General features: G+C 46.3%; 1 protein-coding gene across 3 annotated transcripts in view; it reads left to right on the top strand.

Annotated features, from left to right (window-relative positions):
* The first annotated feature begins 394 nt into the window (after window positions 1-394).
* Window positions 395-9,836, top strand: part of THRAP3 (thyroid hormone receptor associated protein 3) — a 71,427-nt gene continuing 61,985 nt past the window's right edge. For 2 of the 3 annotated variants that reach the window (XM_045978863.1, XM_045978845.1), the window contains exon 1: window positions 395-492. The gene's annotated coding sequence lies outside the window, so the exon portion shown is untranslated. Of the gene's footprint in view, window positions 493-1,152; window positions 1,492-9,836 lie in introns of those variants that run through there. The other variant, XM_045978853.1, reaches the window with a different exon arrangement.

Below are 9,836 nucleotides of genomic sequence, written 5' to 3'. Positions count from 1 at the left end.
AAAACGAGAGGTGGCAGGGCAGACACTGAAAGCCAGGGGCCCGGATTCTTAGCTCAGAGACTTCGCAAGAACAGAAGAAGACCGCCAGTGGGTGGGGCTCAGGCCCTCCCTCCAGGCTGGTTCCAAAATGGTGGGGGTAGTGGCGTCAGCAACGCCCCCGCCCCTTCCGTCCACCTCCCTCCTTCTTCCCCAGGCCACCCAGGCGGGGGGAGGGGATGGAACGGAGCAACCCACGTGACTGCCGACAACCTGGCGCGTGACGCAAAGCGGCGGGCCCAACGCTCGCCTTGCCTTGTGGAAAACGTAGTTCAGCCGACCATCGAGTGGGCAAGGAGAGACAGGCCTAGCACTACATTTCCCAGGAGTCAGCGGGCGACGCCGCCGCTGCCGCCGTCGGAGAGCGGGGACGCGGGGCGCGCTGTCGGGCGGGGGCGAGGTTCGGGCCGGTTGTGCCGTTGCGACGTGCAGCTGCGATCGCCGCGGTGGGCCCAGGTGAGTGAGGGCCTCTGATGGGGATTGGGGCAGTTCCCCCGGCTCCAGTCGTTTTGTCTTTTATCTTCCCTCCGCCGCGGTGGGTCAGGGTCCCCGGCAGGTCCGGCACGGAGCCGCTCCCCCGCGCCTACCCCCAGGCCTTCTCTGAGCGGGCCCCGCTCTCTCCGGCTCCTCCCCCTCCCCGCCCTTCAGGGCTTCCCCTCGCTCCGGCCTAGCTCCCGACACGGGCCGCCTTTTCTCCCGAGCAGCTCCTACCCTTTTTTCCCCCTTTCTGCATGCATCGAGGAAGAGGCCTCCACCTCTTCCATTTCTCTTTTTAGTCGTAGGAACCCCATTATTTGGATTTCTCCCTTTCCCGGAACTCTTCGAGTGCTAACCCCCCCTCCCCCCGCCCCGTTCTCCATTGGCCTGGTTCTGTTCTCGTAGGGCGCATGTGGCTGGCACTCAGTAAATGTTAGTCGTCCTTTTCTGCCTTGTGGCCAGAGGAGGCATAGTCCAAATTTATCTGCTCCGGGAACATTTGTGCTCCCACTTTTATTTCAGTCTCTTAGGTTGGAGGTGAGGCCGACTTGCATTCCAGTGGTGATCGGCGTGTGTTCTGGTTGTAGGAGGCAGGTTTTTGTTTGTTTGTTTGTTTGTTTTGTTTCGTTTTTTGCTTCCCTAAGCGCCTCGGCAACTTTTATCAGCTCTTATTGTCTTTCAAAATCTTAAGGGTGGAGCATGGCGGCAGAAGCTGGGGAGTAGCGCTGGTCACGAGAAGTTCGGAGCTATCAGTGGTGGTAGGGTGTTTACGCGGAGGTTGTTAATTGCATTGAAGGAGAAACCTCAGAATGTGGTAGAGCCTGGCAGCCGAGAGCCAATGAAGCTTCAGGTGGCAACATAACAGTTGCATCCTGGAGCCAGCCTGCCTAGGTTCAAATTTTGGCCCTGTTAGCTTTTGATTTTAGGTCAAGGGACGTCGCTTCCAGTTGCCTCAGTTTCCTTATCTGCAAAATAGCGGTAAGAGTGGTTACTTTACAGAGTGATTGTGAAGATTAAATGAGATTAAATTGAATACCGGTTAGTTCATTTCCTGACAAGTATTAAACGACATAGTTATTACCATCATCGTTATTACCATCATTACCATTATAGGATTTCTGGATGGTGGGCCCAGGGTGGAAAGGCAGGTGTCAACACCAGCGTTTTCCTTTCCTTTCTGATGGCCCTCCTTTTTTTTTTGTTTTGTTTTGTTTTGTTTGTGGAAATTGTGTGGTTATCTGAACAGCTTGATGTGTGTATCATTAAGTAGAAGCCTGTTGGCAACGGTTCCTGCCATGAGCAACTTGTGGAGCAACTCGGGCTTAGTTTGCTCTTTGCTGGGAATTGCATTTTGTGAACTAGGGCACACACTTTAGCAGTATCAAAACCAAGCTTACTCTGCAGCCATTTAGGCTTGATTGTATTTTGTAAAAAAGTAAATTGAAGTTTTCAGAAGAAGTAGTCGTTTACCTAAAAATCTTTTCTATCCAATACAGGCTTATCACTTTGTTCTTTAGCTCTTTTGGCATCAATGACGGGTCTCCGGTTCTGGAGATTGACATTTTTAGTCTGCAGATGTACCTATTTTAGTGGTGGTGATAGTAATAGTCGTAGCGACAGTAGTTCACATACAGGCAACTTCTTTTTTTTTTTTTTTTTAAGATTTTTATTTATTTATTTGACAGAGAGAGATCACAAGTAGATAAAGAGGCAGGTAGAGAGAGGGAGAGAGGAGGAAGCAGGTTCCCTGCTGAGCAGAGAGCCTGATACGGGACTCCATCCCAGGACCCTGAGATCATGACCTGAGCCGAAGGCAGCGGCTTAACCCACTGAGCCACCCAGGCTCCCTACAGGCAACTTTTGAATTTGGTTTAGCCAGTGAAACTACAGGTTACAAAAAGAGGGTCCTCTTTTGTCCTGAGAAACTGGAAGGAGGAAGCTTGGAACACTGCTGAGATTAACTCCCAGGTAGGGAGAGATGAGGCTGAACTAGAGAGAGCAGACCTACAACTATTGTTTATTTCGAATGAATAGTCTCAACCACTGAGATTCTTGAGATGCTAGCCTGTTTGTCTTGGGCACAATGACATCCTGAATTGAAGGCAGTGTGGTTAATGCTGTTTTCTCAAATAATTAGATTTTGATGGATTGCTTCACATAGTTAATTCTGTAAACATGTAAGATTGAGTCGTTCAGTATTTGGCTGATTGATTCAACAAATAGTGCTTGAGAACATACCATCTACTGGCTCCTGTGCTAGGCTTTGGGAGTACAGGGGGGTGTGAGACAGAAGGGGTCTTGCTGTTGGAGAACCTCCAGTGGAGTGGGGTAAGATAAAACTGTTAAGCAAATGACAGATTGAGAAAAGTGATGTGGGGATAGCAAGCAGGGACTCTAGTAGACACTGACAAGGGAGACCTAAGGATGGCTAGAGAAAATCTTTCGGGCACGAGTGAGGATACAGTTTTGTAGGAGAGAGCTTTCCATGTGGAGGGGACAGCAAGCACCAAAACTTGAAGATGGGGAGAGTTCAGTGTGCTTTCAGCCCTGAAAAGAGGCCCAGAGTAGCTGACACACAGTGAGGAGAATGGTTACAGAACAGATAGGTAAGGTTGTTTGGGGAAGCCGTCGAAGGCTTCTGATTTATATTTTAAAATCGCTTTTGCAGAGGTATAGAAGATGGGGGGGATATCATTCAAGAGGCTGCTGTACTGGTTTAGGCCAGACGTGGTAGTTGCCTAAAGTAGGGGGATGGAATGGAGATTTATTGGTGGGAAGAAGTGGGAGGTTTGGAGATAACATAGATTTAATATTCTTCGGAGCAGGCCATTCTTAATCTTTGGTCCATGGACTGTAGGGGCCCATGAGTCATAAAAATTTTTGTGAGGGAGTGCATTTTCTCAAAGATTTGATACCTTCCGTCTTATTCATTAGTCTCAAAATTTAAGAACACTGCTCTAGAGCCTGTAATGCAGGTTTATAACCCATAAAAAAGTAGTTGCCCAAAGGTTCTCAGCAGAGTTGAGTCATGGGTATCCTTCTAAAAGATTGCTTTTCTTTGTCCTTTCCTCTTTCTTTCTTTCTTTCTTTCTTTCTTTCTTTCGTAAACTCTACACCCCACATAGGTCTCAGACTCACAACCCCCAAATCAACCGTAGCCCTGAGAACTGAGCCTACACCAGACACCCTTTTCTTAGTCTTTGATGGGAACTTTTTTTTTTTTAAGATTTTATTTATTTATTTGACAGACAGAGATCACAAGTAGGCAGAGAGAGAAGGAGGAGGAAGCAGGCTCCCCGCTGAGCGGGGAGCCCCATGCGGGGCTCGATCCCAGGACCCTGAGATGATGACTTGAGCCAAAGGCAGAGGCTTTAACTAACCACTGAGCCACCCAGGTGCCCCGGGAACTTTTTTTTTTAATTGAGGTTAAATGCTGTGCCATTGATAATCTTTTAGTTTCCTTTTGTCTGCAAGTTACGGGCTGATGCACATGCTGAGGAAGCTAAACATTTGTGAGCTCAGTTTCATGAAAATACATTTCCTAATGTTTTCTTCCACTGGAAGAAAGTTCCTACAAATGGAACACTTCAGTGTGTGAAGAGCAAGATCATTTCCTTTTTGCTTTCCTTCAGCAATTAGGGGTTTCAGATGTACTTTTATATTTTTGAGTATATTTTTACACGACTGTGTTATTGGAAGCATAGGGTGTACATTGTACCCCAGAGTTAGAACTGTACCACTGAAAGAACCATGTATTTTTTTTTTTACGGCATAGGTTGAAAACTGAAGACTTACGGACTAAATCTAATGTCTAGATGTGTTTTGATTGGCTCACTCACATAGTCTTGTAAATTTGAATTCGTTGTCAACATTAAAAAACAAGGAGATTTGGGGCGCCTGGGTGGCTCAGTGGATTAAGCCGCTGCCTTTGGCTCGGGTCATGATCTCAGGGTCCTGGGATCGAGCCCCGCACCGGGCTCTCTGCTCCGCAGGGAACCTGCTTCCTCCTCTCTCTCTGCCGGCCTCTCTGCCTACTTGTGATCTCTCTCTCTCTGTCAAATAAATAAATAAAATCTTTAAAACAAAAAAAAAAAAACAAGGAGATTTTATGTGAAAATTTGGATTCAGGCTGCCTTCGGAAAATCAGTTCTGGCAGCCTTGGACCTTCATAGCAGCCATCTTTGTAGTTGGGCATGCCCTTTCCAGTTTGTCAGAGACCTCACTGCAGCCTGTTTATCCCTGACGTGGGATGAAGTGTCACTTGATATTATTTTACACCTTATATTACGTGTCTGTCTGTAGGTGCTTGAGTTTGATCTCCCTGTTCTAGATACATGATACAGGTCTCTAATGCCACCACTTAAGTCTTTTTTTTTGTCTTAATGTTATATCGCCGTTAAAAATTGTTTTATGTCTTGTTGCCTTATTTTTTGCAGGCCAATGAGGGAGATAAGTCCAGAACATTGAATTACTTTGTTTCCAAACTCAAGAAACTCAAGAGCTTTTAGAAAGCCTAAAGGCATTGATCTGACCCCAACCCATGCCTTTTAGCTGGCATGGGTGTCCTCATTTTTGTTCTGCCTGATTTGGTTTTTAGCATCTGGAATGTGGTAACTGCTTGGCTGGGCTTGTTTCAGAACATAGAAGGCCAAGCAAAGAGAAGTTGCTGAATGTTTAATTAGAAGACTTTTGGCACTTGTCTTTAGGCATAGGGACCAAGGTGTGTGTTTAATATGCTAATGTGAAGTCCATTGCTTTGCTTTCAGTAATGCTGTGGGTTTTTTGTTTTTTGAGGGGTAATAACTTTTTTTTTTTTTTAAAGATTTTACTTATTTATTTGAGAGAAAGAGAGAGCACAGCGGGGAGGAGTGGGAGAAGCAGACTCCCGCTGAGTAGGGAGCCCGATGAGGGGCCCCATCCCAGGATCCTGAGATCAGGACCTGAGTGGAAGGCAGACGCTGAACCGACTGAACCATCCAGGCGTCCCAGTAACTCAGTTTTTTCCTTCTATTTTGATAATAAGGGCAGGATAAATAAAGAATTGATAGAGGACATCAAAAGAGACTGCCTTTCTAAAGTTACCCAGATTTCTTCACTACAGGGCTCCATTACATCAGGGCTTCCCAGAAGATGGTCCCAATGTGTCTAAAGGATGTCCTACAGTCTTGACCAGTAGCTTTGGCTAGCAGACTGTGGGCTATCAGAAAAACACTTTAAAAATGGAGGAGATTGAGGAAGTTGGTCAGATGCCAGAGTGGGGTTGCCCACTAGAAAAAATTGGGTAAATTTTTTTTTTTTTTAACTTTTTTTTTTAAAGATTTTATTTATTTATTTGACACAGAGAGATCATAAGCAGGCAGAGAGGCAGACAGAGAGAGTGAGAGGGAAGCAGGCTCCCTGCTGAGCAGAGAGCCCGACGTGGGACTCGATCCCAGGACTCTGAGATCATGACCCGAGCCGAAAGCAGCAGCCCAAACCACTGAGCCACCCAGGCGCCCCTGGGTAAATTTTTTAAAGATAAATTCTTGTTTTACGGGTACCTGGGTGGCTCACTGGGTTAAGCCTCTGCCTTTGGCTCAGGTCGTGATTGCAGGGTCCTAGGATCGAGCCCCGCATTGGGCTCTCTGCTCAGCAGGGAGCCTGCTTCGCCCTCTCTCTCTGCCTTCTGCTCTGCCTACTCGTGATGTCTCTCTGTCAAGTAAATGAATAAAATCTTTAAAAAAGATTCTTGTTTCAGATAATAATGAAGTGGTACTTTATGTAGTCTTAAATTTTTTTTAAAGATTCTATTTAATTGAGATCATGAGTGGGGGAAGGGTGGAGGGAGAGGGAGAGGCAGATTCCCTGCTGAGCAGGGAGCACAACATGGGGCTCAATCCCAGGGACCTGGGCTAAAGGCAGATGCCCATCGGAGTAAGCCACCCAGGCGCCTTTCTTGACCACCCTATCTATAGGGTGTTCTTTCTTTCTTTTTTTTTTTATAGGGTGTTCTTTCATCACCTCCCCACCCCTCTGCACATTATTACTGTGGGACATGATTTTATTGTTTTTAAGATAATTATTTATTTATTAGAGAGAGAGAGAGCGCGCGAGAGCGTGCGCATGCTCCCAGGAGGAGGAGGAAAGGAAGGGGGACAAGTAGACTCTGCTGAGTGCAGAACCTGACATGGGGCTCAACCTCACACGTGACCCTGAGATCATGACCTGAGCTGAAATAAGAGGTCCAAGGCTCAACTGACTGAGCCACCCAGGGGGCCCCTGTGGGATGTTACTTTAATCCACTGTGTCTTCACCTCTGTAGAGAGTAAAGCAGAGATTTGTTTGATTCACTGCTGAGTTCCCACAGCTAGGATGTTCTCTGTCACCTAGAAGGGGCTTATTAAATACTGAAAGAAGGATGAATTAATACGGGAAGACATGTGCTGAATAAGGTTGGCTGTCTCTGGAAGTTCTCCCAGTGTTACGTCCTGATTTACTCAGATTCTGTTAAGCTACCAGTTGAAAATGATTCGTATGGTGGTAGGTGAGGAGAGTGCAAAGGGGCAGGAAGGTACTTTCTGGAATGATAGAAATAGTCTATATATTTTAAAGCCCAACCTGGGGCCTGAGCTCAACGACCCCGGGATCAAGACCTGAGCTGAGATCAAGAGTCAAGACGCTTTACCGACTGAGCCACCCACGTGCCTCTGAAATACCCCATATTTTGGTTGGGGTAGCGTTTCATAGTATATTTTGTCGAAACTGACCAAACTGTTCTTAACAATGTGTACATCTTTTGTAACTGAATTATTAAATTGATGTATAAAAATTGGTTTTCAAAAGCCATTCTCTAAAGGCTGTTCTGTAAAACTGAAGTGACTGTCTAAGTAGTTTGTGATGATGATTGTTTTTCTTGAATTTTTAGTAAGTTTAACCAAATATGGATTGGACAGGAGATTTTATTTTATTTTTATTATTTTTTTTTATTTGACAGAGAGAAATCACAACTAGGCAGAGAGGCAGGCAGAGAGAGAGGAGGAAGCAGGCTCCCCGCGGAGCAGAGAGCCAGACGTGGGGCTGGATCCCAGGACCCTGGGATCATGACCTGAGCTAAAGGCAGAGGCTTTAACCCACTGAGCCACCCAGGTGCCCCATGGACAGGAGATTTTAAAGTACCATTTGGAGTGAAGAGGATGCCTCAGGAGCTATTGAGGGAAGAGACTGAGCTGGCAGGACTCTGAACAGCCCTCCCATTTCAGTCAGAGCAGTTCTGCATTGATAATTTTTTACGTAGGGGTTCTGCTTAACATTTCATTTTTTATTTAAGGTTTTTTTCTTTAAAGAAATTCACGTATTTTATTTTTTTTTTTTTTTTTAAAGATTTTATTTATTTGACAGAGAGAGATCACAAGTAGGCAGAGAGGCAGGCAGAGAGAGAGAGAGGGAAGCAGGCTCCCTGCTGAGCAGAGAGCACGATGCGGGACTTGATCCCAGGACCCTGAGATCATGACCTGAGCCGAAGGCAGTGGCTTAACCCACTGAGCCACCCAGGTGCCCCTCACGTATTTTATTTTTAAGATTTTATTTATCTGTCAGAGACAGAGTGCACATGTGCTTGCACAAGCAGGGGGAGTGGGAGGCAGAGGAAGAAGCAGGCTCCTTGCCAGGCAAGGAACCTGATATGGGCTCATCCCAGGACCCTGGGATCATGACCTGAATTGAAGGCAGATGCTTAACTGCCTGAGCCACCTAGGTGTCCTGTTTTGTTTGTTTGTTTTTAAGATTTTGTTAATGAAGGCAGATGCTTAACTGCCTGAGCCACCTAGGTGTCCTGTTTTGTTTGTTTGTTTTTAAGATTTTATTAATTAGAGACACGGAGGGCACAGAGTGGGAATGAGAATGAGAAGCAGACTCCCCAGTGAGCAGAGAGCCCGATGTGGGGCCTGTCCCAGGACCCTTGAGATCATGACCTGAGCCACCCAGGTGCCCTGTCCCCTATCATTTTATTTTAAGTAGGCTACATATGCAGTGTGGGGTTTGAACTCAAGACCCTAAAATAAAGAGTTGCTTGCTCTACTGAGCTAGCCAGACACCCTGAAATTTATTTTTAAAGTAATCTCTGGAGGCTCCTTGGTAGCTCAGTTGGTTAAGCAACTGCATTCCGCTCAGGTCATGATCCCAGGGTTCTGGAATCAAGCCCTGCATCAGACTCTGTGCTTAAGGGGGAGTCTGCTTCTCCTTCTGCCTCTGCCTGCCGCTCCCCCTACTTGTGCTCTCTCTGTCTGTCAAATAAAAATAAAATCTTTAGGGGCACCTGGGTGGCTCAGTGGGCTAAGCCTCTGCCTTTGGCTCTGGTCAGGATGTCAGAGTCCAGGGATTGAGCTCTGCATTGGGCTCTCTGCCCAGTGGGGAGCCTGCTTCCCCCCCACTGCCCCTGCCTGCCTCTCTGTCTACTTGTGATCTCTGTCAAATAAATAAATAAAATCTTTAAAAAAAAAAACTTTTTTTTTTTTTTTTTTTTTTTTAGTATTTTAAAAAACAAGATTTTTATTTATTTATTTGGGGGAAAAGGACAGAAGGAGAGGAAGAGAGTCTCAAGCAGACTCTGCACTGAGCATGGAGTCCAGTGTGGGGCTCGATCTCATAACCCTGAGATCACAACCCAAGCTGAAACCCAATGGTCAGATGCTTAACTGAGGGAGCCAACCAGGTACCCCCAAAATAAAATCTTTAAAAAAAAAATAATCTCTACACCAATGTGGGGCTCAAACCAATGAACGTAAGATCAAGAGTTAGATACTCTACTGTCTGAGCCAGCCAGGCACCCTAACATTTTTTTTTTTTTTTAGACTTTATTTATTTGTCAGAGAGAGAACAAGCAGGGGGAGCAGCAGGCAGAGGGAGAAGCAGGCTCCCAGGTGAGCAATGAGCTGGACGCATGACTTGATCCCAGGACTCTGGGATCATGACCTGAGCTGAAGGCAGATGCCCAACTGATTGAGCCATCCAGACGTCCTGAATATCTTTTCTTGTAGAGAAGTAAGCTTAATTTTTTATTTTTTAAAAGAGTTTATTTATTTGATAGATCACAAGTAGGCAGAGAGGCAGCCAGAGAGAGGGGGCTGGTGGGGGGAAGCAGCCTCCCTGCTGAGCAGAGAGCCCGATGTGGGGCTTGATCCCAGGACCCCGAGATCATGACCTGAGCTGAAGGCAGAGGCTTTAATCTGCTGAGCCAACCAGGCGCCCTGGAAGCTTAATTTTTAAAGATTTATTTATTTGAGAGGAAGAGAGCGCCTGCACATGCAGGGATAGAGGGAGAGAGAATCTTGAGCAGACTCCCCCCT

Source organism: Meles meles, chromosome 1 (genome assembly GCF_922984935.1).
Source record: "Meles meles chromosome 1, mMelMel3.1 paternal haplotype, whole genome shotgun sequence".
NCBI classification, from domain to species: Eukaryota; Metazoa; Chordata; class Mammalia; order Carnivora; family Mustelidae; genus Meles; species Meles meles.
Note: the sequence above shows the minus strand (reverse complement) of the source record. Positions and strands in the feature narration are given on the sequence as shown.